This window comes from Dendrobates tinctorius, unplaced genomic scaffold (assembly GCF_039654945.1).
Source record: "Dendrobates tinctorius isolate UK_male_01 unplaced genomic scaffold, ASM3965494v1 ptg000231l, whole genome shotgun sequence".
NCBI lineage: Eukaryota > Metazoa > Chordata > Amphibia > Anura > Dendrobatidae > Dendrobates > Dendrobates tinctorius.
In genome coordinates, this window is record NW_027361898.1 from 6,841,053 (window position 1) to 6,860,791 (window position 19,739).

General features: G+C 46.0%; 1 protein-coding gene across 5 annotated transcripts in view; it reads right to left on the reverse strand.

The window, feature by feature from the left end:
* LOC141059875 (ficolin-1-B-like) overlaps positions 1-19,739 on the reverse strand; it is a 91,950-nt gene that overhangs the window by 15,188 nt on the left and 57,023 nt on the right. The window lies entirely within an intron of this gene.

Consider the following 19,739-nt stretch of genomic DNA (forward strand, 5'->3'; position numbering starts at 1 on the left):
AACATTTTCCACATGTCTACTTTACATCTGCATCATTTTTCAAAGATTTTTTTTATTCGGAAGTTAGAAGGGTTAAAAGTTGACCAACGATTTCTCAATTTTTTTTAACAAAATTTACAAAACCATTTTTTTAGGGACCACTTCAAATTTGAAGTGAGTTTGGGGGTCCTACATGACAGAAAATATCCAAAAGTGACACTATTCTAAAAACTGCAGTCCTCAAAGTGCTCAAAACCACATTCAAGAAGTTTATTAATCTTTCAGGTGCTTCACAGGAGGTAATGCAATGTGGAAGGAAAAAATTAACAATTTACTTTTTTTTTTCACAAAAATTTTTCTTTACAGCCAAATTTTTTATTTTTACAAAAGGTAACAGGTGAACATGGACCCCAAAATATGTTATGAAATTTCTCCTGACTACAACTATTTCCCATATGTGGTGGAATATGACTTTGGGCGCACGGCAGTGCTCGAATGGGAAGGTGCACCGTTTGACTTTTTGAATGCAAAAATGTCTGGAATCGAGATTGGATGCCATGTCGTGGTTGGAGAGCCCGTGATGTGCCTAAATAATGGAAGACATCCACAAGTGTCCCCGTTGTGGAAACTAGACCTTTCAAAGAATGTATATAGATGTGTGATGAGCACCTTTACCTCCCAGGTGCTTCACATAAGTTTATAACGTAGAGCTGTGAAAATTAAAGAAAAAAAAAGAAAAAAATCAAATATTTGCCACAAAAATGTTGTTTTAGCCACAGTATTTTTATTTTCACAGGGATAACTGGAGAAAATAGACTCCAGAATTTGTTGTGTCATTTCTCCTGAGTACGCTGATATCTCATATTTGGGGGAAATTACTGTGTGCCACATGGCAGGGCTTGGAAGGGAAGGGGAACTGTTTGACTTTTTGAATTAAAAAATGGCTGAAATCGAGAGCAGACACCCTATCGCATTTGTTGAGCCCCTAAATAGTAGAAACCCCCTACAAGTGACCCAATTTTGGAAACTACAGTTCCTAAAGAATTCTACTAGGTGTGTAGCGAGCATTTTAAACCAACTGGTATTTCACAAATTTTTTTAAATTTTCTTATTTTCAAAAGGGTTAATAGGAAAACATAGACCACACAATTTGTTACGCAATGTCTGCTGAGTACGACAGTATGACATATGTTGGCAAAAACTATTTTTTTTGCAGCTTTTGCTGAAATGATTTGCGGGTGCCATGTCACTTTGGCAAAGACTCTGAGGTGTCAGGACAGCAAGGCCTCCATAAGTAATCTCATTTTAAAAACTACACCTAATTAATTCATCTAGGGGTGCAGTGAGCATTATGACACCACATGTGTTTCACGAAAATGTTATACTATTGTGCGGTGAAGAGAAAAAAAATTAAACTTGCACCACTATAATGTTTTAGCCCCAGATTTTACATTTTCACAATGGGAAATAGGTAAAAATCGCCACATAATTAGTTACACAATTTCTTGTGAACATGGCAATACACCATATGTGGTGGTACAGTACTGCTTAGCCACATGGTGAGACTCTGGAGGGAAGGAGCGCTAGTTGACTCTTGGAAAACTTTTTTCGTAGAATAGTTTGCGGACTCCATATACAGAGCCTCTAACTGCCAGAACAGCAGAAACCCTCCTCAATTGACCACAATTTGGAAATTATACACCTCTGGGAATTCATCTACAGGTGTAGTGATGATTTTACTAGCAATGGATGTTGCGAAGTGAAAATGCAAATATGCCATTGTCGTGCCCAGCACATTGTAGTGCCCGTTACGTTGTGCCCAGCTCATGCTTCTGGAGACAGGCATCCCGTAAATTTGGTGAGCTCTCATAGCTACAGTAATACAAAACATTCGGATGCTAATTGTGGATTAGGCGCACTATGGTGCTCAAGAGGAGGAGGGCATTTGGATTAGGTAGCGCAAATTTTTAGGGATTTCTTTTAGTGGTAGTCACGTCACTATTCCGGAGCCTTTGTGTTACCAGTAATGTGGACATCCCCTATATTTCTGTTAACAGATGACGAGCTTGAATTTTGTGGGTTGAGTAGAAGTTTTATTTGTGTCACTTTGGGGTACAGAACATTTTGGATCTCATTTATCCGGTGCTCTATGTTGAGCACTTACACACGTGATTCGAATGAAACACTGAGGGAGGGTTCAAAGGGAACCTGTCAATAGGATTGTGCACAGCAACCTACAGACAGTGTCAGGTTGGCGCTGTTATACTGATTAAAATGATACCTGGGTGATTAACCCCTTAACCCCCAAGGGTGGTTTGCATGTTAATGACCGGACCAATTTTTACAATTCTGACCACGGTCCCTCTATGAGGTAATAACTCTGGAATGCTTCCATGGATCCTGGTGATTCTGACATTGTTTTCTCGTGACATATTGTACTTCATGATAGTGGTAACATTTCTTTGATATAACTTGCCCTTGCCGCCGCCAGGACCCCCCCGCCACTGGACCTGCCGCCGCTGAACCCCCCCCACGCCTTCCCACCATGTACATACACACACATGTACACACACACACACGTACACACACACGTATTCACATACACACATGCATGTACTCACATACACACACGCACGTACTCACATACACACACACGCATGTACTCACATACACACACGCACGTACTCACATACACACACGCACGTACTCCTACACACACGCACGTACTCACATACACACACGCATGTACTCATACACACACACGTACTCACATACACACACACACGTACTCACACACACACGCACGTACTCACATACACACACACGCATGTACTCATACACACACGCACGTACTCACATACACACACATGCACGTACTCACATACACACACACGCACGTACTCACATACACACACACGCATGTACTCACATACACGCATGCACTCACATACACACACATGCACGTACTCACATACACACACACGCACGTACTCGCATACACAAACACACATACTCACACACACACGTACTCACATACACACACACACACATACACGCAAGTACTCACATACACACACACGTACTCACATACACACACACGTACTCACATACACACACGTACTCACATACACACACACACACACACACACACACGTACGTGTACACACACACACGTACTCACATACACACACATACTCACATATACACACACGTACTCACATATGCACACACACACGTACTCACATATACACACACACGTACTCACACACACACACACCCCACACACACACACACTTCCCTCCCAATGCGATAGCATTGGACACACCTCTAGTACTTAATAAGTAACACTTCCCACATGTTTACTTTACATCAGCACAATTTTGGAACCAACATTTTTTTTATTAGAAAGTTATAAGGGTTAAAAGTTGACCAGCTATTTCTCATTTTTACAACACCCTTTTTTTAGGGACCACATCACATTTGAAGTCACTTTGAGGCGTCTATATGATAGAAAATACCCAAATATGACACCATTCTAAAAACTGCACCCCTCAAGGTGCTCAAAACCACATTCAAAAAGTTTATTAAACCTTCAGGTGCTTCACAAGAATTTTATGAATGTTTAAAAAAATGAACATTTAACTTTTTTTCACAAAAAAATTACTTAAGGTCCAATTGTTTTATTTTACCAAGGGTAACAGTAGAAATTGGACCCCAAAAGTTATTGTGCAATTTATCCGGCGTACGCTGATACCTCATATGTGGGGAAGAACCACTGTTTCGACGCATGGCAGAGCATGGAAGAGAAGGAGCACCGTTTGACTTTTACAACACAAAATTGGCTGGAATAGAGATCGGACGCCATGTCGCGTTTGGAGAGCCCCTGATGTGCCTAAACAGTGGGGACCCCTCACAAATGACACCATATTGGAAACTAGACCCCCCAAGAAACTTATCTAGATGTGTGGTGAGAAGAACTTTGAACCCCAAAGTGCTTCACAGAAGTTTATAACCTACAGCCGTAAAATTAAAAAATCATATTTTTTCCACAAAAATGATCTTTTCACCCCCAATTTTTATTTTCCCAAGGGAAACAGGACCCCAAAAGATATTGTGCAATTTGTCCTGAGTACGCTGATACCCCATATGTGGGGGCAAACCACTGTTTGGGCGCATGGCAGAGCTCGGAAGGGAAGGAGCGCCATTAGACTTTTTCAGCGCAGAATTGGCTGGAAGCCATGTCATGTTTGGCGAGCCCCTGATGTGCCTAAACAGTGGAAACCCCCCACAAGTGTCCCTATCTTGGAAACCAGACCCTCCAAGGAACTTATCTAGATGTGTGGTAGGCACTTTTAACGCCCAAATACTTCACAGAAGTTAATAACGCCCAGGTGTGAAAATAAAAAAATCGTATTTTTTCCACAAACATGATCTTTTAGTCCCCAATTTTTTATTTCCCAAGGGTAAAAGGAGAAATTGGACCACAAAAGTTGTTGTCCAATTTGTCCTGAGTACGCTGATACCCCCTATGTGGGAGAAAACTACTGTATGGGCACACGTCGGGGCTCGGAAGGGAAGTAGTGACGTTTTGGAATGCAGACTTTGATGGAATGGTCTGCGAGTGTCATGTCACGTTTAGAAAGCCCCTTATGCACCTAATCAGTGGAAACCCCTCATAATTGACCCCATTTTGGAAACTAGACCCCCCCAAGGAACTTATCTAGATGTGTGGTGAGCAGTTTGAACCCCCAAGTGCTTCACAGAAGTTTATAACGTAAAATGATATTTTCGCCCCCAATTTTTTATTTTCCCAAGGGTAACAGGACAAATTGGACCCCAAAAATTGTGCAATTTATCCTGAATAGGCTGATACCCCATATGTGGGGTAAACCTCTGTTTGGGTGCATTGCAGTGCTTGGAAGTGAAGGAGCACTGTTTGATTTTTTCACCGCAGAATTGGCTGGAATTGAGATCAGACACCATGTCACGTTTGGAGAGCCCCTGATGTGCCTAAACAGTGGAAACACCCCAATTCTATCTCCAACCCTAATCCCAGCCCTAACCACAAACCTATCCCTAACACACCCCTAACCCTAATCTCAACCCTAACCCTAGTCCTAACTTTAGCTTCAACCTAATCCTAACTTTAGCCCCAACCCTAACTTTAGCCCCTACCCTAACCCTAGCTCCATACCATAATCTTAACTTTAGCCCCAAACCATAACCCTAACTTTAGCCCCTACCCTAATCCAAGCCCCAAACCTAATTTTAGCCCCAACACTAACTTAAGCCCCAACCCTAACCCTAACTTTAGCCCTAACCCTATCTCTAATGGGAAAATGGAAATAAATACATTTTTTTATTGTATTATTTTTTCCTAACTAAGGAGGTGATAAAGGGGGGTTTGATTTACTATTTATCGCAGATTTTTATGTTTGGCAGCTGTCACACGCTAAAAGATGCTTCTTATTGCAAAAAATAGTTTTTGCATCACATTTTGAGAGCTATAATTTTTCTATATTTTGGCTCACAGAGTCATGTGAGGTCTTATTTTTTGCGGGACGAGTTGATGTTTTTATTGGTACCATTTTCAGGCACATGACTTATTTGATCACTTTTTATTCCAATTTTTGGGACGCAGAATGAACAAAAACCAGCAAATCATGAGTTTCTTTTGTGGAGGGGGGCATTTATATGGTTCCACGTGTGGTAAAATTGATAAAGCAGTTTTATTCTTCGGGTTAGTACGATGACAGCGATACCTCATTTATATCATTTATGTTTTGGCGCTTTCATACAATAAAAACAATTTTATATGAAAAATTATTTTTGCATCTCTTTATTCTGCAAGCTATAGCTTGTATATTTTTTCGCTGATGATGCTGTATGGTGGCTCGTTTTTGCGGGACAAGATGATGTTTTCAGCGGTACCATGTTTATTTATATCTGTCTTTTTGATCGTGTGTTATTGCACTTTTTGCTTGGCGGTATGATGATGAAGCATTGTTTTTTGCCTTGTTTTTTTTTTAAGGGGTTCACTAAAGGGGTTATCTAATGGGACAGTTTTATAGGGTGGGTCATTACGGATGCAGCGATAATAAATATGTGTACTTTTATTGTTTTTTTATTTACATAAAGAAATTAATTTATTGGAGAATTCTTTTTTTCTTTATTTAGGAATTTTTTTTAAATTATTTTTTACACATTAACTTTTTTTAAACTTTTTTACATTGTCCCAGGGTGGGACATTACTATGCAAAGGCAGATCGCTGATCTGACACTTTGCAGAGCACTGTGTCAAATCAGTGATCTGACAGGCAGTGTAGGAGGCTTCTCAGCGCCTGCTCTCAGCAGGCACTGAGAAGCCACCTCCCTGCAGGATCCCGTGGCCATCTTGTATCCGGGGGCCTGCAGGGACTAGGCCATTGGAACAACGCGATCACATCGCATTGTTCCGAGGGTCTCAGGGAAGCACGCAGGGATCTCCTCCCTGCGCGATGGTTCCCTATGCCACCGGAACACTGCGATCATCTTTGATCGCAGTGTACCGAGGGTTAATGTGCCAGGAGCGGTCCGTGACCACTCCTGGCACATAGTGCTGGGCGTCAGCTGTGATAATCAGATGACACCCGGCCGCGATCCGCTGCGCTCCCCCCGTGAGCGCAGCTGATCGATGATTACGTACTATTCCGTCCTTGGGAATTAAGTCCCAGGGCACATGGATGGGATAGTACGACATATGGCAGAAAGGGGTTTAATCTGTCTTGTGGTTGTTGGTTGCTGTTTAATCTTTATTTTCAGTGAATGATATGCCTGTGCTTTGTGGCGGCCTGTAGGGGGGCTTTATGTGGTGCTTTGATTAGGTATTCATACTGATGGATCAGTGACCTGTCATAAGCTCTCACTGACCTGCCCCCTGGTTTACATAAGGAAAATTCCATATATATAAATTTTATATATATATATATATATATATATATATATATACACACAGTTGTGGCCAAAAGTATTGACACCCCTGCAATTCTGTCAGATAATACTCAGTTTCTTCCTGAAAGTGATTGCAAACACAAATTCTTTGGTATTATTATCTTCATTTAATTTGTCTTAAATGAAAAAACACAAAAGAGAATGAAGCAAAAAGCAAAACATTGATCATTACACACAACTCCAAAAATGGGCCAGACAAAAGTATTGGCACCCTCAGCCTAATACTTGGTTGCACAACCTTTAGCCAAAATAACTGCGACCAACCGCTTCCGGTAACCATCAATGAGTTTCTTACAATGCTCTGCTGGAATTTTAGACCATTCTTCTTTGGCAAACTGCTCCAGGTCCCTGATATTTGAAGGGTGCCTTCTCCAAACTGCCATTTTTAGATCTCTCCACAGGTGTTCTATGGGATTCCGGTCTGGACTCATTGCTGGCCACCTTAGAAGTCTCCAGTGCTTTCTCTCACACCATTTTCTAGTGCTTTTTGAAGTGTGTTTTGGGTCATAGTCCTGCTGGAAGACCCATGACCTCTGAGGGAGACCCAGCTTTCTCACACTGGGCCCTACATAATGCTGCAAAATTTGTTGGTAGTCTTCAGACTTCATAATGCCATGCACACGGTCAAGCAGTCCTGTGCCAGAGGCAGCAAAGCAACCCCAAAACATCAGGGAACCTCCACCATGTTTGACTGTAGGGACCGTGTTCTTTTCTTTGAATGCCTCTTTTTTTCTCCTGTAAAATCTATGTTGATGCCTTTGCCCAAAAAGCTCTACTTTTGTCTCATCTGACCAGAGAACATTCTTCCAAAACGTTTTAGGCTTTTTCAGGTAAGTTTTGGCAAACTCCAGCCTGGCTTTTTTATGTCTCGGGGTAAGAAGTGGGGTCTTCCTGGGTCTCCTACCATACAGTTCCTTTTCATTCAGACGCCGACGGATAGTACGGGTTGACACTGTTGTACCTTCGGGCTGCAGGGCAGCTTGAACTTGTTTGGATGTTAGTCGAGGTTCTTTATCCAACATCCGCACAATCTTGCGTTGAAATCTCTTGTCAATTTTTCTTTTCCGTCCACATCTAGGGAGGTTAGCCACAGTGCCATGTGCTTTAAACTTCTTGATGACACTGCGCAAGGTAGACACAGGAACATTCAGGTCTTTGGAGATGGACTTGTAGCCTTGAGATTGCTCATGCTTCCTCACAATTTGGTTTCTCAAGTCCTCAGACAGTTCTCTGGTCTTCTTTCTTTTCTCCATGCTAAATGTGGTACACACAAGGACACAGGACAGAGGTTGAGTCAACTTTAATCCATGTCAACTGGCTGCAAGTGTGATTTAGTTATTGCCAACACCTGTTAGGTGCCACAGGTAAGTTACAGGTGCTGTTAATTACACAAATTAGAGAAGCATCACATGATTTTTCGAACAGTGCCAATACTTTTGTCCACCCTCTTTTTTATGTTTGGTGTGGAATTATATCCAATTTGGCTTTAGGACGATTCTTTTTGTGTTTTTTCATTTAAGACAAATTAAATGAAGATAATAATACCAAAGAATTTGTGTTTGCAATCATTTTCAGGAAGAAAATGAGTTATCTGACAGAATTGCAGGGGTGTCAATACTTTTGGCCACAACTGTGTATGTGTGTATATATATATATATATATATATATATATATATATATATATATAAAATCCCCGTTACCATTTTGCTAGAGGAAAAAAAAATATTGTTTCTAGCAAGATAGTGTCGGTGGTGCCTGTGCAGAAGGATCTATCAGCGATTTCCTCTAGCAAAATGGTGTCGGCAGCGCCTGCGCAGCAGGATCTATTGGATCGCCGATAGATGCTGCTGCGCAAGCACGGTTGGCGCCGTTTTGAGATATTTTTTCATTTCAGAATAAATGTATATGACTAAATAAAACAATTTAATGCATATTATAGATGTGATTGGGTCACCCTCCCAGGGCTGTGGGGTACTCGGTACCGGGCCGGTGTCGGCGGGATGTGTCACATCAGCGGTGACCCGGTCCGTGGCTCTGGGCGCTCAATTAATAGGGGAAGTTTGAATGGTGGAATGTATTAAATGAATAGTTCGTGACACCACCTGTGGTGTTCGGCAAGTGAGATGTTAAGCCGACGCTGCATGCAGATCCTCTGGGACTGATGGTATGGTGCAGCAAAGATGTAAAAGCTCCCCACAGGTGAAGCTGTAGTCCCAGGACAGTGTAGATGTGGTTGGCACGGGGATGTAGCAGTGCCGGAAGGGTAGGAAGCAGACACAGCCTGGTGCAATTTCTGTACCTTTACTTGATAAATGCAGTCCTGGGTCCTGATTACAGATGGTACCAGAGCAGGCTAGCCTGGAAGCAGCTCAGGATTCTCTCTCAGCAGATGGGCTGTGCAGTCTCCCTCCCTAGCGCTTATTTGAGTGAAGTACTCCTAGTACTGAGTTACACTGAAGTTCCTCCTAATTCTCTTCTACTAGCACTCCTCGTATGGCAGACAGCTGTAGCCGCTATTCCTCTCTTGGCTCACTCCGTGCCGTCGTGCCTCCGAGTCTTACATGGGGTAGGGCATTTACAGCCTCCTACTCCTCTGGAGTCTGTTGCAGGACCACTAGTATCCGTACAACCTTGGAGACCAGCCTCCAGTTTATGCGCTCTCACTGTGAGGGAGCTCTCTTTCCTCAGCTCAACCTCCAGCTTCTCTCCACACATCTACACACGTGGCCCTCCTCACACTAACTGACCACTCCTTCCTCTTGGCCCTCAGAGAGCACTCCTCCCTTCAATTCCAGTTCGGAGTCCCCCCTGCTGGCCTGGAGTGGAACTGTGTTGCATGTATAGGTCAACTGCGAGAGAGACCCTCCACTGGTTCCAAGCCTGGCATTACCCTCCCTGGAGGAAGGCAAAGCCACTGTGGCGGATATACTCCTGTGGGCACCACATTCCCCCCTAGTGCAAGTCAGCACTCCTGGGCTGATGAAAAACATATGAAAAACATATAACAAATATAATTGTACAAGATTTTGAAAAATAAAAAATGCACAAAAACCAAAAGCTCCAAAAACAGTCCTATGATGACAAGTCCAAGCATCAATGTCCATGGTCCATTCCTGGGCAAATGGTGAACTAATTACAAGGAAAGTTTTTGACCACACACAGTCCTGTGGTTCAGTGTCCATAAAACAAGGTAAAAACTGGAAAATTCAAAGGAACCTCTTACAGATTACCTGTAGGCACAAAACGTGAAAACAGTTACATATATATATATATACACACAATTTCAACATTCACATAAACATAGCTATATTCGATATCTGATGGGTGGTATACCTTGTATAGTATGGGTAGACCTGCGTTATACTGGTGTAGTGTGTAATATACTGGATACACTACTGGTGGTTCTGCATGGCACATGGATACTAGATTGTCTGCGAACTCTCAGACTCACCATGGGTATAACAGATTCACCACTGGCAGAGTGAGGACTCTCCGACTCCACTGCTGGTGTGGCATCTGCTGCCTGATTTTCCTGATCTTCAGGATTTTCTTGAGTCACTTCTTCCTGTGCTACCAGCTGGGGAAAGGTCAACACTGGCACCACTATTGCATCATTTACTTTAGTCCAATTTGCAGGGAATTCTCCAAGTATGGTGCTGACCTTTTCTTCTTCTGTGGGTTGGATGTTATCTTATTCTTCCATTCTTTCTTTTAACTGATCAGGGCATAATTTCAAATGATCTCGATACTGCTGCTGAGGTTTCTCCTCCATCTTTACTAATAAGGCACACCTTGGTATTGTCAAAGTTTGAGGGTAGAATGGTATAGGGTTTAGCTTCCCATTGATCATGCAGCTTATGCAGTCTTCTTTTCTTCTTGAGGACTTGTTCTCCTGGTGACAAGGGACCTGCAGGTGCATGCTGATTGTAGTTCCTCTCCTGCTTTTGTCTTGCCTGAGCTAGACTCTTTTCCACACATTCTTGTACTCTTCTGTACTGTTGCTGCCTCTCTGTATCCCAGTCAGCATCTGGTGATGTTACTTCAGGTGTCAGGACTCCCATGTCCAAATCAATAGGCAGTTTCCCAGGCCTTACTCTCATTAGGTAGGCTGGAGTGCAGTTGGTGGAATTCACAGGAATGTGGTTGTAGAGGTCTACCAGATCTGGCAACTTTTCTGGCCACAAATTCCTCTCTTCCAAGGGCAAGGTCTTCAGTAGGTCAATCACTACCTGGTTCATCTTCTCACACATGCCATTGGTCTGTGGGTGGTACGGTGTTGTCCTGATCTTCTTACAACCATATAAGTTACAGAATTCCTGGAACACTTCTGCCTCAAAAGCGGGACCTTGATCTGTAAGCACTCGCTCAGGATATCCATGTGGTCTACAGAAGTGCTGTTGGAAGGCTCTGGCTGCTGTCCTGGCTGTTTGATCTTTGACAGGCACAACTACCAGGAATCTTGCGTAGTGGTCCACGATGGTAAGAGCATAGATGTAGCCCGACCGGCTTGGGGCCAACTTCACATGGTCCAGGGCAACCAGCTCGAGTGGCTGTTTGGCTACTATTGGCTGCAGAGGAGCTCTCTGGCTGTCTCGATCCTTTCTGCGCAGGTTACATTGTCCACACTCCTGGCACTACCTCTCAATGGCTTTCCTCATACCAGCCCAGTAGAACCTCTCCCAGAGCAATGCTTCCAACTTCTTCCATCCGAAGTGTCCAGCTCCATTGTGGTATGCTTCCAGGACCATTGATGCCTCTCTCTTTGGGACTATCACCTGCCAAACCAGCTCATGAGTGCGGGCATTGATACTCCTCCAACACAGCTTTCCTTCATAAATGAACAGCCGGCCTCTCTCCTTCCACAACTGCAGGGTTTCCTCAGGAGCATTCGACTCTCGGCATGAGTCAGCTTGTTACAGTAGCTCCTTCACCAGGCGGACTGTGGGGTCATTATCCTGAGTTTCTGCCCAGTCATGATGGGGCAATGGATTTAGGGTGACCTCTTTCAAGCCAGACCGTCTGTTTCTCACTCCTTGAGCACGCTGGGCCGCAAGTGGCCGGTGGAAGGGAGGTAACTCTATTTCTTCAAGAGCCTCAGGGTCTTCTCCATCATCTGGCAGATTAGGCATTCTAGACAGCGCATCAGCATTGGCATTCTTGTGCCCTGCTCGGTACCTGATGGTAAACTCATAGTTAGACAGCCGAGCTATCCATCGCTGCTGCAGTGCACCCAGTTCTGCAGTGTCCAATTGAGTCAACGGGTTGCTGTCCGTGAAAATGGTAAACTTGGCTGAAGCTAGGTAATGCTTGAATCTTTCAGTCACAGCCCAGACTATGGCGAGGAACTCCAGCTTGAAGGAACTGTAGTTGTCAGGGTTCCAGTCAGTGGGACGAAGCTTCCTGCTGGCGTAGGAGATCACTCTTTCTTTGCCATTCTGTACCTGCGACAGTACTGCTCCAAGTCCCACGTTGCTGGCATCAGTATACAACACAAAGGGTTTGTCATAATCTGGGTAGGCCAGAACTTCATCTACTGTGAGAGCCATCTTCAGTCTGGTGAAGGACCTCTCCAACTCCTCAGTCCATTCAAATGTGGAACTTTTCTGTTTGGCTTTCTTGGACTGTCCCACCAGGAGATTTTGCATAGGAGTGGCTATTTCAGTGAAGCCTTTGATGAACCTTCGGTAGTAGCCTACCAACCCGAGGAATTGGCGTACTTCATGGAGGTTGCTGGGCTTCGGCCAGTCCCGGATGACTGTGACTTTGTCAGGATCTGGTGCCACACCTTCTGCACTCACTACATGACCGAGGTACTGTACCTTGGGCTTCAGGAGGTGGCATTTAGAAGGCTTCACCTTCAGGCCAAAGTTGGACAAGTCTTCAAACACCTCAGCCAGGTGCTCCAGATGGTCTTCATAAGTCTTGGAGAAAACAATGACATCATAAAGGTACAACAGGACTGTCTCAAAGTTCATGTGTCCCAGGCAGCACTCCATCAGCCGTTCAAATGATCCTGGGGCAGTGCAGAGCCCGAATGGCATATAGTTGAACTCACAGAGACCCATTGGGGTGGTAAATACTGTTTTGTCCTTGTCTGCCTCTGCCACAGCAACCTGCCAATACCCACTAGTGAGATCCAAGGTGGAAAAGTAGTTAGCAGTTTTAAGTGCAGCTAATGACTCTTCAAACCTAGGTAATGGGTAAGCATCTTTATGTGTAATGCTGTTAATTTTCCTGTAATCAACACACATTCTCATGGTACCATCCTTTTTCTTTACAAAAACTATTGGAGCTGCCCAGGGGCTACAACTGTCTTTGATGACCCCTGCTTCCTTCATCTCTCTCAACATACCTTTTGCACATTGGTATTGTGTTGGGGGTATAGGCCGGTACCTTTCCTTTATGGGTGGATGACCTCCAGTGGGGATATGATGTTGAACCCCTTTTGCCTGCCCAAAATCTAGTGGGTGTTTACTGAATACCCGCTCATACTCCTGGGTCACCCTGTAAACCCCATTTTTCTGGTATGAAGGTGTAGAGTCAGTCCCCACCTGCAGTTGCTGGCACCACTCCTCTAGCTGCTTTGCAGAGTCATTGTCCTCCGCCTGGTCGGATGAGACTAAGGGCTCTGCCGCCTGCATTGCATTATTACTCAGTGAGCAGCTTAGCAACTGTGGCGTACCGAGGTATTGTGGCCTCCTCCTCCCCCCCACAATTCAAAAGGCGTACAGGTACTCTCCCTTTACGTACATAAACCACCCCTCTAGCTGTCAGGACAGTGGGCCTGCTATCAGAATTTACTGGTTCTACCAATTCCTGGTAATCCTTCCCTCTGAGGCCAATGGCTGCTCGACACCAAATCAACATTTCACATCTGGGGGTATTGCAATGGGGAAAGCATCACTCCCTCTGACACTACCAATTTCTCCACCAGAGAGTTCTACCTGCTGTCTTTGCATCAGGGCCTTGATCTCCTTCTGCAGGACTCGTTGTTCACTGGAACCAGCAGTCTCAGCCACCTGTTACAACAAGACAATAACCTCGGAAAGACAATTTTCAATTACATTTGTACCAAGAGTCATCATGGGATTACATTCACGTCGATCAATATCCACAACTATCAGACCATGAGATTTTAACTCCACCCTCCCCACTTTAACAGTAATTTCTTTACATCCCACTTGTGGTAAAGACTGATCATTACTGGCAACTACTGTTAGCTCATTAGTTAGGCCACGGGTGAGTTCAGAGTCAGCCCAATACCGCTTGTAGAGGATATAGGGCATAGTGGTCACCTGGGAGCCAGTGTCCAGCAAAGCGTTCATGGGGTTGCCATCAATCACCACAGGAAGGACCGGTCTCCCTCCAACATACTTGGCTTGCCAGTTCCTTGGGCCTTGTGGTCCTACTCCTGGGGATTGGCCCTCTGCCCCATGGGTTGCTCGTTTAAAGGACAAAATCTTGCAAGATGACCTGCCATGTAGCAGCGACGACAGATGGGAAGTCCGTCCTGGTCATAGCAGTCGCTGTTCCTCCCTCGGAGTGGCGGGGTTCTCCTCTTTCGGAGCCACGGGACATCCTCTGGGCTGGAAGCAAGCTGGATCTTCTCTTTGGAGGACACCTGCAGGGACTGCACGGTTTTAGTACGTGCAGCCATACCCCTGGTTAACTCCTGGACCTGAAGACGCAGCTCCTCAGTTGGATCTTTATCCAGAGTCTGTGCATCAGCCTCCACAGGGATGGAAGGAAAAGATGTTGCTTCCTGATGGTAGGTGATCGCTGGGCGCCTAGGGGGCGCTGGACGGCTGTCAGTTGATTCCTGCAGGACCCGAATAGCCCTGTCCTTAAAATCAGCAAAGTCCAGATCAGGGTTTTGCAGTGTTATGATGCGCAACTGTCCTCTGTGGGTACTGGATAGGAGTCCTTCAATGAACTGCTCCTTTAATAGTTTATATTCCTCCTTCACACTGTCAGGATCAACTTGATTAACTGCTCGTGTGGCGCCCCTGAGGCTCGGTCGCCACAGAGGTACTGCACCTTCTCCTAAGGTTTGGTTCTCCACCATCCAGGTAAGGTGGGAGCTCCTTTCCACACTCCAACACTCACATCCCACACAACACAGTAGTTCAGCAAAGCCACATTGCGGCTCTTGCATAGAGTGTAGCAGAGCACCTTTGGTGGCTCCCTGCTTGGAACACTAAACGTGCTGGAAGGTGGGTGGAGTTAGAATACATAAAAGAGCGGGGAGGTTGAGAATTACAGGTCAGTCCGTGAGGTCAGTGAGTAGAGGAAGCCACTCGGAGAGGAGTGAGGATCCCTGGAAGAAGGGATGGAGGAAGGAGTGCTGCAGCTGCCTCAGTGATCTCAGCCAGCTGGCACGGGAAAGGAAAGGAGAAAGAAGGACATTGAACTGTAACCTAAGCATCCATAGGAAAGAGAGATTAGTACAGAACGAAGGCGTAAAAGAGAACAGAGAGGACGTGGGTTGGAAGGAAGCACCCTGCCTATAGGTTCTAAGCGCAAGGCCGGGGCCCGGTCCCCGAGGTTGTATGGACACTTATGGTTCTGCAGCAGACACCGGTGGAGTAGTAGGCTGTAAATGCACTACTCCCATCTAAGACTTGGGGCACAACAGCACTTGGATAGAGAGCCGGGACTCAGGAGAAGGGAGTCCCCGAAGCAGGCTACAGCTGTCTGCCATACAAGTAGAGTTCTTGGGAACATCTGTCAGGAGGAACTCCAGTGTAACTCAGTACTAGGAGATCTTCACACTTAAAGGCGCTATAGAGGAGACGTTCAGAAAGGTACATGTTGGCGGAGTGATGGAGGGGAGTATGCTATCTTGCCTGGAGGTTGACTGAGTCTCTGACCCGGAGGACACGGCCCGGAGGCAGGCACCTGTGTGTACTACAGACTGTGAGTAAAGCTTTGGAACTACAAGGCCCAGTGTCCTCCATTCATTATCGCGCCAACACTCTCAGCACTGCTACATCTGGGTACCAGCTTTCACACCGCCTGCGCCTCTCCTCATCCATAACACCTACACTGCCTTGGGGCTACAGCTCCACCTGTGGGGAGCTTCATCATCTTGGCTGCATCACACCACCAGCCCCAGAAGATCTGTATGCAGCGTTGGCCTAACACCTCGCTTGCCAGGCACCACAGGTAGCGTCACAAACTATTCATCTAAACTACATTACCAACCCCACCATTGATTTGGGGCGCCCAGGGCCACGGTCCGGGTCACCGCCGCTGTGACACATCCCCCTGACACCGGCCCGGTACCGAGTACCCCCCCACGGCCCTGGGAGGGCGAACCACTCGCAGCGCCTCCTGCAGGTTAAGAGCATAGTCCCTTATACTGTCCTGCGTTCTCTGCTTACATCCAAAGAATCGCATCTTAATTTCAGCTGCAGGGCGGGTGTCAAACGTGCTTCTCAGCTTGGCTAGAATCTTTTTAACAGTCTCTTTGTCAGTGTCCTGCCAGGCTTTCACCTCTCTCTGTGCTGCACCCGGTAGCTGTCCAATAAGGATGTTCACTTTCTGGCTTTCGGACAGAGGGTATACTTTAAACAAACTGCACAGTCTCTCTTTAAATTCACTCAGGGTATGTGACTCACCCGAGTATTGTGGTAGCCAGGCCGCTCCCGGAAGGTAGGGCATAGACAGCGGCATTATGGGGACTGCTGCGGTGGGTGCTACCAGAGCCACAGCCACGTTGGGCACTGCAGCTTGCGGCGCTGAGGGGCTGGCGGGGGCGATCGCCGCTGCATCAGCGCTTGCCTGAGACATCCTCCTTCCCCCCTAGTTAACGGTTGCCAGGCCCCGGGGTTGAGCGGCTTACCGGCTGTAGGCCTCAGCTCCTCCCCTTCTCGCGCGCTGTCCTCTCTTCCCGCGCAGCACTTCACTTCTTCGTGGTCTGTGTCAGGCTCCGCCCATGAAGGCCCGCCCATTTTCTTCCCACGCGCGCCAATAAGCGGGATAATGGCGGCAATGGCGCCAATTTCGCACACAGTCTACAGCACACAACAGTCTCTGACACACAGGACCCGGAGATACCGGGCTCTGTAATCCTGTTCGTGATGCCAATTTGGGTCACCCTCCCCGGGCTATGGGGTACTCGGTACCGGGCCGGTGTCAGCGGGATGTGTCACAGCAGCGGTGACCCGGTCCGTGGCCCTGGGCGCCCAATTAATAGGGGAAGTTTGAATGGTGGAATGTATTAAATTAATAGTTCGTGACGCCACCTGTGGTGTTCGGCAAGTGAGATGTTAAGCCGACGCTGCATGCAGATCCTCTGGGACTGATGGTATGGTGCAGCAAAGATATAAAAGCTCCCCACAGGTGAAGCTGTAGTCCCAGGACAGTGTAGATGTGGTTGGCACGGGGATGTAGCAGTGCCGGAAGGGTAGGAAGCAGACAAAGACACAGCAGGGTGCAATTTCTGTACCTTTACTTGATAAATGCAGTCCAGGGTCCTGATTACAGATGGTACTGGAGCAGGGTAGCCTGAAAGCAGCTCAGGATTCTCTCTCAGCAGATGAGCTGTGCAGTCTCCTTCCCTAGCGCTTATTTGAGTGAAGTACTCCTAGTACTGAGTTACACTGAAGTTCCTCCTAATTCTCTTCTACTAGCACTCCTCGTATGGCAGACATCTGTAGCCGCTATTCCTCTCTTGGCTCACTCCGTGCTGTTGGGCCTCCGTCTTAGATGGGGGTAGGGCATTTACAGCCTCCTACTCCTCTGGTGTCTGTTGCAGGACCATTAGTATCCATACAACTGTGGAGACCAGACTCCAGTTCATGCGCTTTCACTGTGAGGGAGCTCTCTTTCCTCAGCTAAACCTCCAGCTTCTCTCCACACGTCTACACACGTGGCCCTCCTCACACTAACTGACCACTCCTTCCTCTTAGCCCTCAGAGAGCACTCCTCCCTTCAATTCCGGTTCAGAGTCCCCCCTGCTGGCCTGGAGTGGAACTGTGTTGCATGTATAGGTCAAATGCGAGAGAGACCCTCCACTGCTTCCAAGCCTGGCATTACCCTCCCTGGAAGAAGGCAAAGCCATTTGGAGTCAATTGTCCAATTACTTTTGGTCCCTTTAAAATCAGGGTGGCACATGTTAAGGAGCTGAAACTCCTAAACCCTTCATCCAATTTTAATGTGGATACCCTCAAATGAAAGCTGAAAGTCTGAACTTCAATTGCATTTGAATTGTTTTGCTTAAAATTCATTGTGGTAATGTCTAGAACCAAAATTAGAAAAATGTTGTCTCTGTCCAAATATATATGGACCTAACTGTAGATATGTATATGTCAGTGACCAATCCAAATGGGACATGTATGTAATTAATAAATTAATTTTTTGTGGGAAAAAAATGGCTTGGGCTCCTGCACAATTTTCTGCACCAGAGAGGGAAACCCAGCGACTGGGGGGCAGATATTCATAGCCTAGGAAGGGACCATGGTCATTGCCCCCCCCGGTTACAAACATCTGCCCCTAGCCGCCCCAGAAATGGCACATCTCTAAGATGTGCCAATTCTGGCACTTAACCTCTCTCTCGTCCCACTGCCCTGTAGCAAGTGGCATTTGGGGTGGGGTGATAGTTGGGGGTTGATGCCACCTTTCTACTCTTAGGTGACATCAAGCTCGGCTCAGTAATGGAGAGGTGTCAATAAGACACCTATCCATTACTAATCCTAGAATTGCAAAGTGGTTAAAAAAAACACAGCCAGAATAAAGTCTTTTAATTAAATAAAACAATAACACAGTTTGCCATCTTTATTGTTCTGCTATTCCATGCGATGCCCTCGTTCTCCTGTAAAATAAAGAAAAAATAATAAGCCAATAATATACCATACCTGTCCAGCGTTCAGTCCCATGCTGTAATCCATATCTGGGCCATATACAGTTTACAACCGGGGCGGTGCTAAATGCGACCGTCCCGGCTGTAAACTACTGATGAATGAATGAGATGATGCCAGCGCTTGCTACAGAGACAAGCGCTGACATCACTTAGTATGCCCTCCCTACTGGCCTGACCCGCGCTGAACTCTGCAGCGTGAGAAAATGAACAGGCATTTTCCCACGCTCAAGAGTTCACCGTGCGTCAGGCTGTGAGGCAGCGCAGCATCTGTGACATCACCGCTAGTCATCCAATACTAATTGGATTGGTCACTGACATATACATATCTAACTATTCTGCATGTGTTTACTGTATGTAAACCATGTCTTCTTTCCTGTCAGCTCCTGCATTCATTTTACAGAAGCCGACAAATTAATTACCGGCTAATCTTCTATATATCTCTGTATGAAATATAAAGACATATATATATACTAGATGGTGGCCCGATTCTAATGCATCGGGTATTCTAGAATATGTATGTAGCTCATTTATGAAGATTTAAGAATAATGCAATGAATACACAGGATTTTCCAGGTAAAATAAATACATTATCATTAAATGTTACATGACATTACATGAATATCTGTGGGTTAAATTCCACGCCAATATTGCTGATTGGTCGCACACGGCGACCAATCAGAAAAGCGTGGTTCAAATCCCCCGGCAATTCGCGGGCGGACTGCACCTGTCGCTGATTGGCCGGCTGCAACCAATCAGGCTAGCGCCGGTCATCTCCCGGCTGCATCGCCACTAACCTCCGTGCGGCAACCGTTGGGAGATCAGTGGCTAGCGCCGCAGATCTCCCGACAGTAGGGGTGGCTTGCGTCGTTCGAATTCCGCGCAAATTCGCGGCCGGACTGCGCCAATC